The 11,331-nt window shown below is 40.1% G+C and overlaps 1 protein-coding gene across 1 annotated transcript in view; it reads right to left on the reverse strand.

Annotated features, from left to right (window-relative positions):
* HNF4G (hepatocyte nuclear factor 4 gamma) overlaps positions 1-9,934 on the reverse strand; it is a 62,157-nt gene extending 52,223 nt beyond the window's left edge. Inside the window, exon 1 of the mRNA XM_065831396.2 lies at positions 9,708-9,934. The gene's annotated coding sequence lies outside the window, so the exon portion shown is untranslated. The remainder of the gene's footprint in view (positions 1-9,707) is intronic.
* Between the last annotated feature and the right edge of the window lie 1,397 nt (positions 9,935-11,331).

The raw sequence follows: 11,331 nt of genomic DNA on the forward strand, positions 1-11,331 counted from the left end.
CACAACTTACAATTTTGCTTAAATGAATATGTACATAGTTGTTCTTCTTTAGAGAAACACATAGAAAGTTTGAAATGAGCTGTTTGGACATAGGTATCAACACAGACAGAATAGGCACCAATACTCAATCAAAAGGCATCAATAGGCATCAAGAAATTACTCAGGGGATTTAAAAGGTGTGGGATTCTTTCCTTCATTACAACCAACTCAGTTTCTTGACACAGATTACTAAACCTTTATTTTTTATTTAAGCAACAGTCTACAGTAAGGTTCTTACATGTGGGACGTCATTCTAAGGTGTTCTAATTGTTCCTAGAAGTTGAAAAGTGTGTTGGTCAAGATCTAGACTAGTCAATCATTTACTACAATGTTATTTTAAATTTTATGTTGTAATATTAGTTATTATTTTAAGGATTTTTTAAAAAGAACAATAACACCATACCATTGATATATTTATTTGGTTTGGGTTTATTTTAATGGAGATTATTTAAAAAAAAAAATAACAATTTAAATAAGCAAAGAGCTTGGTTAATTTAAAATTCCTAAACACTGACTGAATGTTGGAAATAAATATTGTAAAAAGTAAGAAATTTTTAATAGAGCAGCTGTTAAAGGCTTTTTTTTTTCCCTTACAACTATGTATAGTACGGTTGCATCTGCATTGGTATTGCTGCACATCTTACTACATGAAAAAGTAGGTGTCACTGTACTTACAAGCATAGCAAATCTTCACACATTCATTACATGTTGCACTCACTATTTTCTAACTCAAATAATGCCTATCTTCAGTTTTTTTCTCTAGGTCATCATCAACTCCATCCCATTTATTCTGTTTGCTGTAATTCCCACAGGGTTACTACAAAGAACTTCGAAGATTCAGTATCATTAAAGGTTGTCAACTATGCATAAAAGTCGCCCTTTCTCACATTATAATCTGCTCAAGGAACTTCCAGCACTCACTGGAAGTTTGATATAAAAGTCAACAATATTCCTCTATGTTGTATGGTGTCTTTCCTCTCAGAAACTCAATACCTTTTGCTTCAAAGTTCAACTGTGCTTAAGTATGGGGCCTGTCTGTAAATCAATTTCTATGTCTATTCACATTGACCATCCACCTTCTAATGGGTGACTGTACAGAATTTTTAGGAATGCATTTAATGTGGTACATTAAGTTTCCATAAAAACGATGCAGCAGACAAAAGAAAGAAGAAATGTAGCAGTGGCACAACACATTGTGTATCATCGCTAAGTGTCTGATGGACTGCAGTTTGAGAACCACTGCTCTGGTCAACACTGGTATTCATAGACTAGCAGATATATTTAGTGTTGTAAACATCCTCTTTGGTTGGAAAAATCAAATTAAAGACACTGTTTAATATTACGTGGCTGGTTTGTTTTCTTTTTCTTTTATTCTTTCTTAAATTACAAGGTTAATGAGGCATACAAAATGATTCTAAATGAATTTAGGAAAGGATGTAAGGCTTGGTTTATGGGAAGGTTATTGATTTTCAACAGGAATCTAACTATGTCACATACTAATAACCACATTAAATGTTTTGTATCAGGGCAAGAAGCCAGGCAAGTTGCAGACTCATATGATTCACAGATTTACTCCCGGCCACAGAAAATATACATTCATCCAACTGCTGTAGCTAAAGGTTGAGATACATTACAAGTTGTTCCCAGTGTTCCCAGCTGAAAGATATCCTTGTACATACACAAGCTCCTCTTGCAGTTCTAATATAACTACACCAACTCTGGGGTCAGCGTCATCTCAAATAGCCAACACTGGGGCTGACATAAAATGTGTTAGAACTTTTAAATTGGTGATATTAGTATCAGGACAGAGAAAGAGGAAAAAGATAAGGATGTTTTTGTTCTTTGGAACACCAAATTCAAACTGTATATGGAAAGTACCTCAGCTGAAAGAAAGGGATTCATGCAAACTGCAGCCACTAGCAAGCCACAGATTTTTCTTGATATCTGAAAAAATATATTTTGACTTATCAGGGTTTACAGAACATGTTGAATTCTTTCTCTAGGAAAGAGCAATGGACCATCTTTCATCTTCCATGATCACAAGCTGCACTTGTGGTGGGCAGAAGTATCCTTTGCAGAGAAGTGCACCACAAAATCAATTTTCAAGATTTCTAAACCATTAGTGAGTTGACGCTAGAACTCCCTGAAGTTTCTGCTTCCAGTTGTACTGGTCTGAGACAGAAAAGAGCTCTTAAACTGAAAAATAGAAATCTATTACTTTGACCACCTAAAATTACTAGACAAGGCAGACAAGTAAGCTGTTTTCATAGTGACTTCCTAGAGCACATTCTCTTTCTGGGTTCGATAATGTGTTCTAAAAAGCAGCTTCCGTACAACTGTTTAACTGTATTACTTTGCCCAGCTAATGAAATACTTCTGTATCAGGAGACTTGTTCCTTCATGACTTTCCATATACAGCTGAGGTTTAACCTTGTTGACTTGAATTGCTCTACAATGCCGTTTTTTGTCCTCTTACGGAAAGCAAGAGATCACCCTTAAAAATTCAAGGCTACTAGATGCAAAAGGACACCATAAAGGGTTAAAACGTTTGCTACAATCTTGCAGATATGTTCTTCAGGCCATTTGAAGCTGTTCTCATTTTCTACCTGCCAAGGTTTTGGCAATTTGTACATGTATCTTAAGTTCAGAATGCTCATTTACACTCTCTGGTACCAAACAAACGTGGGAATGAACATTGACGGTGTTTTTCATTTTCTATCCTCTTTCAGCTTCAAATGCATTTGGGAAATAAATTACTTGACCTATTGAATTAAAACAAGATAAAAACTCCACTATTAAATTCTGTACTAACAGAATTCATGGTAAAATTTCTTTTAAATTTTAAAACATGTTCTCAGCCAGAACCTGCAAACTGCTTAACGTTTTTTGCCCTTGAAAAGTAAGCCTGTTAATTGAAAGTTCCCCAGTTTTGCTCCATTATTTAAAAAATCTTTATAGACTTGCTATTGGAAAGATTACTATAGTGGAGTTGCTTGTTCTCCTATTTTCCACTAATCAACGTGATGTTAAAAATGAGAAATGAGTTGGCTTCAGTCAATTTTCGAGCAGGAAACTACTTCTACCATTATATATCCACCAGACAGCTTACACTTTTTGGCAAGAAAAGAAATGACTGATTTTGTTGACAGAACAATTTGTTGAGATCTGGCTGCAATACTCTAAAACTTCAGCCTCAGCTCTCCTCTGAACTGACCGTTCCTTCCAATGGGGACAGCAGGGGTGGGCACAAACCCAGACTTCAGCCATGGAAGTTCAACATCCACTAGATCAATGCAAGCATCCCTGTATTCCACAATTTAAGCAACTATCTCAACTGCAGATAAGTATATGTATTAATCCTGGCACCTGTGTTATGAGTTGGGAGGTGAGGTGGACAAGTAAGTGGCGCTAATGCCTTGAGCTGACTCGATTGTTTCATTTGAACCTGAAAATGGAAGTGAAAAGAATCTGTCTGCATCAGGGAACTTGGACTGTTTCCGCTCTACTCTTACTTATCTGCAAATAAAAGCATCTGAATGAAGCCTGAAAAAAATGGCTGAGGAGATAGACGCCAAATAAACTTAAAAGCTTAAATCAGACTTGTGTTCTGTGAAATACAGAATGCACCTACATTTTAAAATGTAGAATGGATTGTAAGTTCCTGGGGGCTGGGGCTCTGGTTTGTCCCGTTTATGTTTTACTCTCAATGCTAAATAACAGTAGTTAAGGAGATAGAGGCCCTGTAAAGTACATTTTATTTGACATAAATTCTTTTCATCCTGACTCACTTTAAACCAAAAATAGCCATAACCAACAAACAAAACCAAAAAACACTTAAGAAGTTACCCTACTACACCTGTGATTACTTCAATGCATTTTATGTTTTTGCTACTAAAACTTCTTGCCCTGAGGCTACTTTTTACTCTTCAGGGAAATTCTAGTGGAGGATTCCTTTTTAAAAAAAAAAAAGAAAAAATAAATTTGCAGATAGTGTTTTGTCTTTGATACAATGGTCTGGTCTTCCATGCAAGCTTGGGCATCAACACCAAACTCAAAGAGACTAGCTTGTATCCCTGTAATTTATCTAGAAGATTCTGAAATGAAACATAGCAAGATAAATCTCATATTATCTCATACTAAAACTGAGTGCTTTCCTTTGCATTTCTTTTCCCTCCTATCACAGCCAAAGTTATTCATATTACTACAATCAAATCTAAACTTCTGCCTTAAACTTATATCAGACAAAGTTCTGGCACTTCAGAAAGCATTGTCTCTAAGTCTCCCTAAACTACTCATTAAAATTACATGTTTAATATTAATATAAAAAGTCACTGAAGCTCAGAGAGTCAGATAAAAAGGAAAATAAAAGAAAGTTAAAAGCAATAATATAGAGTAAGACACTGTAAAACGTGAACTGAGACAAAAGGCTCAGAAGACATTAAAGCCTCTTTAAAAATGTAAATATTTTTGAAATGTTTTGGATTTGCACATTAAAATCAGGAATGTCACTGTTCTTCCAAAAGGAAAAAAATATATTAAATAAGGATAATACATACCAATTATGTAGATAGCGTCTACCACCAAAATCAGATCTAGCAGTAAAAGCTATGTGTTGTTTTCAGAATTCATAAGTAAAAAGCATACTTTCCTTTTTGTGATAACAAAAGAAGAAATTCAGATCGAAACATAGCTGCCCAGAAACTGTATGAAGCTGCACATGCAGCCAACAACATTAAGAGATCTCTATCCACCTAATAGGGTCACTACATGGCTACCAAATGGTCCAGCAGAAAAGACTATTTTAAACTTGTTTAGCAGTTGTGAGCAAGGGAGTAATAAACAGACAAAGTATTTAGAAATTTGGTGAACAAAATCCTACCAATTTCCAAAATCATAATTTTACCCTGGGAACTGCAAGAGCAGGTACAAGCCAACACCTGTCTATATCAGTGAGTGTGTATTAATGTGCAATCACAGAGTGGTCACCATCTCAAGTAGTGTCTAGACCTCTCCTCAAGGAATTTCTTTGTCTAATGTAATGTCAGTCTGACACCTCCTTGCAAAAGGAATAAATATTGTTATTCTGAAGGGAATAACAAAAGACACCGTCTGCAAAACACTTTTAGGTGTGATTCTGAAGAAGGTGGTATCAATAAGAATCATCTTTCTCATCATAGTCATCAATTAAAAAACAAAATAAAACAAACAAACAACAACAACAACAACAACAACAAACTGTCTAGGTGTGGGAGGCACAAAAGTGCCTGAGATATGTGAGGAAACATGGTCATTGTGGTGAGCAGTCTTCTAGCATCTGGACCAGTTCTGAGAGTATGAACTGGTCCCACTCTGTGCCCAGTGCCGATACTTTACATGTCAGCAGTTAATGAAAAAATGTCTTGTTTAACAAATAAAAAGGGACATTGAACCTGCATAACTTTCTGACAGTGAGACCTATTTTGGTTAGCAAGTAGCTGGTTACTGATGGACATTGCTACCAGTATTTTCTCAGACAAGTGTGCAAACCACACTGGTGTAGCCTAGTAACCCCATACAAAAATGATTCTCAAAAAGAGGATTCTCATTGCAGTGTGTCCACAGATGCATTATCAATTGCAAGCTGAATCATATTTGCCATTTCATGGAGGCTCAATCCCCTTTTCCCACCTGAGCCTAATCCTTGTGTTTGGGCAGGTACCATCATTCATACACATTGAGAAATCCTGTTCCATCTGAGAACTAAATACAAATAAAAAACCAGAAGTCTGGGAGCAAACTTTACCGTGGTACGAATAGACAGTGGAAACAGCGCTATTTGTATAGGTCTATTGCAGTTGGATTCCCAGATAAACAGGAGGCAAGAAATATTCACACTGTGCCTCGTATACTGCTGACTGTAATGTATGTCCTTGTTGCCTGGATACCTCTAGTGAATTACTGAGCAAGGGTGCAAGTCTTTTTCCTAGTCTGTATTAAATAAAAAAATCCCAGCCTACTGCTCCTTAAGAGGCAGAAGATGCACATGGAGGCTTCCTATGCCCATGCCGGCCGAGTGCCAGAAAGAGACAGATCGGGCCTTGAGAAGCTTAAATCTTGTGGGTTGCCGAGCCACGTTGTGAACTAGATCTCATACAATTCATCACCCAAGTTGCAGAAAAATAGTTCAAGAACTCAAAATAATGAATTCTGTCATTTCCAATAGAAGTGTGAAGGGAGAATTATGAATGAACCTTTTAAAAACACGTATGTGGAGGGAGATTGCCCTTCTACAAAATGAAAGCAGCAGGCTCCTATTTAAATGGCCCAATCCTGAAAGCAAGACCTTTCATTTTCAATTAACTTAAATTGACAATTGGGAAAGGTTTGAAAATGTTGTTGGAGCCTTTCAGTTTGATAGATCTCAGCTCTGACACCACACACAGCATTCTGATCTGATTTTTAGGGTATGATGTTTTAAAATTGAAAATTTGAAATGAAAAATATTTGATTCAATCAAAGCTGTTGCGAGACATTCAAACGTCTTAATCTGAGAGAAATGCATTTTCTGTATTTTCTCGTAATGACATGTTATATAATGCATCATTCATTAAGATACGTTAAAACCTGAGCCATACCTTCCTGCAACCTTATGTTACGTTAATTAAGAAATTAAATTCTATCACAGAACGCATTACCATGTACAACAGGTAACTTTTTAACACAGAAATAAAATCTGTATTTACATTTTAAAGCAGTCTATGTTACCAGTCTACATTACCAGAATAATGCAATTATATAATATGACATACCTCATATCAACATGACACAACATAGACAAGTCAAACTAATTTTCAGACTTAATATTCATTTTTAAACACAGAAGTGGAAGATTTCCGGACACCTGAACCACTTCATTAAATTAAAAAAAATGAAAATATATAAATAAATCAGAGAATATTTCAATGTTCACAAGCAAGAGACAGAACTTTGAAATCATTGGGAAGTGAGGCAGAGAGATCCCTGCATTGAAAGAGTCCATTTATCAATTAATAAATGGAGTACATTGCCGCTGTTGCTTGGCAGCTGTAAAAGTACAAACTGCTCAACTCAGAACCACATTACACCAATGATGCGGTACTAAATCAGTTTTGAATTATTACTGTTTCGTTATAAAAGATTAAATTCTCAAATAAACAAAAACAAAGAAAGAAAAAGTTTTGTTTTTTTTTTTTTTTTTTAATCACATGGGTTAACACATTACTAGTTTTTAATTTTTTTAAGGAAGTCTCTTTCAATTAATGTCCCACTAAGAAGAACTAATATTGTTTAAAGTAATGTTTTATCTCTCGTAACCAGTGGAAATTTATGTACGTGATGTAAACTTGTATTGATGACATGTGCTGGACCCCATTTTTCCACCCTAGTCATAAAGAGCTTGAAGAGACAACAGGGACCAACCTCTTGTAGTATTAAGTCCATATGCACAATATAAATTCTGCCACAAAATTTGAAATAGGAGCCATGTCAAGCACAAGGACCAAGTTCTGTTCTTGCATTACTGTTTGGTAAACTCAGTGGAATCAAATAGGATTTGATTCAGATTCAAATTGGACCAAGGAAAACTAGGTCATATCTTGAAGGATTGGAAGTAGTAAAGGTGTGTTTATACTATAATGCTTTTTTATGGAGTTTGCCTGAAGAAGATTTAATGACGTGTGCAAATTAGCAGTAAACATCATTTGGCCTTCCAAGCGACCAGTCATTATAGCCATGCCACAGGAATCCCATTTTCCTCACTGTACCTCCTGTGTTTGTCCCTGGTGGGTAGCAGGATAGAGGTACCTCAATGTCACCTGTAGTTTTCTCAGCACACTGCCTAAGTGTACTTATAATAGCTGTCTTGGAAAGGCAAACTGGACCTCTGCATTGCTCTGGTTTTATATTACTGCTACTAAGTACAAAAGTTTGGAATACAGATATTCCTGGAGTTGTATGAGATAAGGTGTAGAGAAAGTTACAGTTTGTGATAGGAAACATGAAGTTTGTATTCTGGTACAATATGTGTCCAAATGTGTGAGTAGCTAAAATCAGAGGGAACATCATGAATAAGATAACAGCATCCTGATCTTGTCCTACACCTGACTTTTTTTTTTTTTTTTTTTTTTTTTTAACGTATGCGTGAAATGAGCCTTAGGCAGCCTGGTGTACTTCAGTAAGAAAGTAACATGAAGCTGAGTATTAGGCAATGGAAATATCATTTTTAAAGTTCTTATTTCCTCTCAGCACTTCAGAGATTGACGACACTGAGGAGTGTAAACTGAGTTACAACAGAGCATTTTAAGCATTTTGTTCCTTTTTCCTTATCATATGACTGTAAAAAGCAAACAGGAAAAGAATGAAATGACGAAAATAGTGTTTATAATATTTGAAAATCACCTGCATGTGTATTAATGTTTTATATGCTTCCTATATAAGTTGTAAGGACTTCTGTTCTTAGGGAATATGGGGAATTACATAGTACTTTGTGATCTTCTCAGCACATAAGAGACTCAGGGACTTTGAAAGCTGTGTAGCATCATTAGTCTTGTTCACCAACTCGGTTTTAACAAACTCAGCACCAATAACAAAGAAGATGTCACTTTAAACTACTCTACTGTCTTTGTAATGAGAAATCACAATAAATTAAAGTATAATATGTGCAGCACTGTACAAGAAAAGTCCTACACAAAGGAAGGTCCAGTTTAACACAGCCATAGTTTACCATGGAATAGTATTCACTATTGCAAATGTGAAAAGTCTCTTTAAAATGCTGTTATTTCAACCCACTGTCTATTTCACAAAATGCTTGACTTTATCTCCCATTTCAGTGTACAAGAACAGATGTTCAACTCACAGGTGTGACATATGAAAGTTGGCTTTAATGAAACATACCCTGCCAATAGCGCACCTGTAACTTTGTAAAAGAATTGGAAACACTGCTGAATCCACCTGCAAAACTTACCATTGGCTTGCTTTGCACATTTCATGTTTGAATTTTTCTCTTTTATAATTATTTTTCCACTAAGGGAAGTATTCTGGGATTCGCTACCAAAGTGCCCATCAATGGCCAAGTGCCATTACTAGGAGCAGCCCTACAATAACAAAGCCACCTGCTGCATAGGTCATCATGAGGACGGGGGCAGAGAAATAAACAAAGGAGAAAAAACCAAAAAGGCCTTAGAAAAATCTTCCTAAACCCGATGCAAAGCCGTGACTTCGATTGCTAAGGAGTCACAAATGCCAGCACAGCCTCAGGCAGAAGCGCGACCGGCCGCGGGGGCGCAGGATTGCGCAGCGGCGCTGGGCTCCGACGGGCTGCAGCGGCCTCGTCCCGCGGCCAGGACACCAGCACACCCAGCCACGGGGGCCCGAGGCTGCACCCATCGCAGACCATTTCTCTGGAGCGCCCTGGGCGACGACAGCAGGGACACGTGACCAGCCATATATATATATATATATATATATATAAATTAAATACTCCCCCCCCCAAACCGGCTGCTGTTCGTTTTGCCACAACCCGGGTCAACTTTCCCCACGTTGCGCGTTTGATTCCTTCGGCGACTCTGCCTGCCGGCGCGGCGAGCTCCGCGGGGCTGCGCGGGTCTGTGCTACTCGGCGGCCGCCAGCAACGCCAGTCCCCGGGAACTTACCGGCGGGGCCGCCCCGTCCCTCGGCCTCTGGCGGCGCGGTCGCAGCTCAGGGCGGTGGCATCCCCTGGGCCACCTGCCTCCCCCGCACCCCCCGGCTCCCCGCGGGCGTCCTGGCGCTGGGCTGCGTGACTTGTTTGGCGTGGCTGGCACCGTTTTTACCATATGCTGTAGTGGGAAGGAGGAGCAGGAGGAGGAAAGTGTGTATGTGTGTGTGGGGGGGGAATTAACTTTGCTCAATGGCGACAGGGCAGCAGCCTCAGCCCAAGCATCAGATCGATTTACTAAACAAACTGAAACGTGGGTGTGGACGTTAAACAGTAACCAGCAGTCGCAATGAAAACCGAAAGCTGCTGCTGCCGCCGCCGACGGCGGCTGGCCTTGCGCGCAGCCCACGCCCAGCCGGAGGCCGGCCCAGGTGCTCCCGGCCCGGCCCGGCTTGGTCCGGCCCCACCGGGCTGAGGCTGGCGAGAGCCGCGGCGTTGCGGCGGGGCTTTGCCCCCCAGGTCCAATGCCCCCCAGGCCGGGTCCGCGGCAGCGCCCCCCGGCCGCCGGGCCGGGGAGTGGCTGGTCCCTCGCCCCCTCGGCTTCACCACGCCGGCCTGCTACTGCTCCTGGGCAACAGGCTATGAAAAAAATCCCCAGCCCGCCCTGCTCTGCCCCCGGGAGGCCAACCCCGCAGAGCCCCAGGGAGCGGCGATCCCCGACCGCCGGGCTGCCCCGCTGCCCCCTGGCCCGCAGTCCTCAACTCGCCGACGTGTTTGGTAGGCACAGATTTGCGGGCGCCCAAACTTCAAAGGTTTCCCACTTCGTGTCGCTACCTTGGATCCATTTAAGCTGTTACAGGGGGGGAATAAGCCCCCCTCTTTTTAGTTAGGCGCCTGGTTATGTAAATAAATGGGATCAAATACAGGGATCCACTGCAAACTCTGGGTTCCCAGCTCTACAGAGACTTCTTCGGCCTCCTAGCTTCGGGAAGGTCGTGACACAAGGAAGTATTTATAAAATAATAATTGTCATTGTCCTCCGATTTTGAACATTCACAGACTCGAAACAATAATTAACACCTTGCCTATGATATCACCAGCTCACACCCAGGGAGGCATCAGGAAGAAAGGAAATAATTCAAGGCAGTGAAGGTGTTGTCTTGTCACTCCAAATATCATCCGGGGAGGGATGTTGGGGGCGCTCCCTGGGCATGTGAGAGGAGGATATTTGGTAGAAGTTTCATGCAAAAATGAAGAAAGACACCGTAGGAAGGGACTGTTTCGCCGTGGATGGGTGAACATGCCTGACTCCCATAACTGCACATCCCTGCCAGTGATTTAACGACACTCTCGCTGGAGAGGGACTATCACAGGAAGGAGATTGGAAAAAAAAATATGAAAAATGTTCTCTTCCTCCAGCCTCTGAAAGCGGCTTGTGATTGATTGGTTTCCCCAGTGAGGACATCAGCGAGTTACCTCCACTTTCTTACCGATGATACTTTGCCATGCTCTTGTATCTCGTTAAGAGGGACAATTCCTCATTTGCAGAGTTTGTCCGTGGAAATTCTGGATCCAATTTCTAGGGGCTTTCGATTGTCCCTTGGAGGGAACAAAGGGAATTTTGCTTGACAATTCCCCCA

This window comes from Patagioenas fasciata, chromosome 2 (genome assembly GCF_037038585.1).
Source record: "Patagioenas fasciata isolate bPatFas1 chromosome 2, bPatFas1.hap1, whole genome shotgun sequence".
Taxonomy (NCBI): domain Eukaryota; kingdom Metazoa; phylum Chordata; class Aves; order Columbiformes; family Columbidae; genus Patagioenas; species Patagioenas fasciata.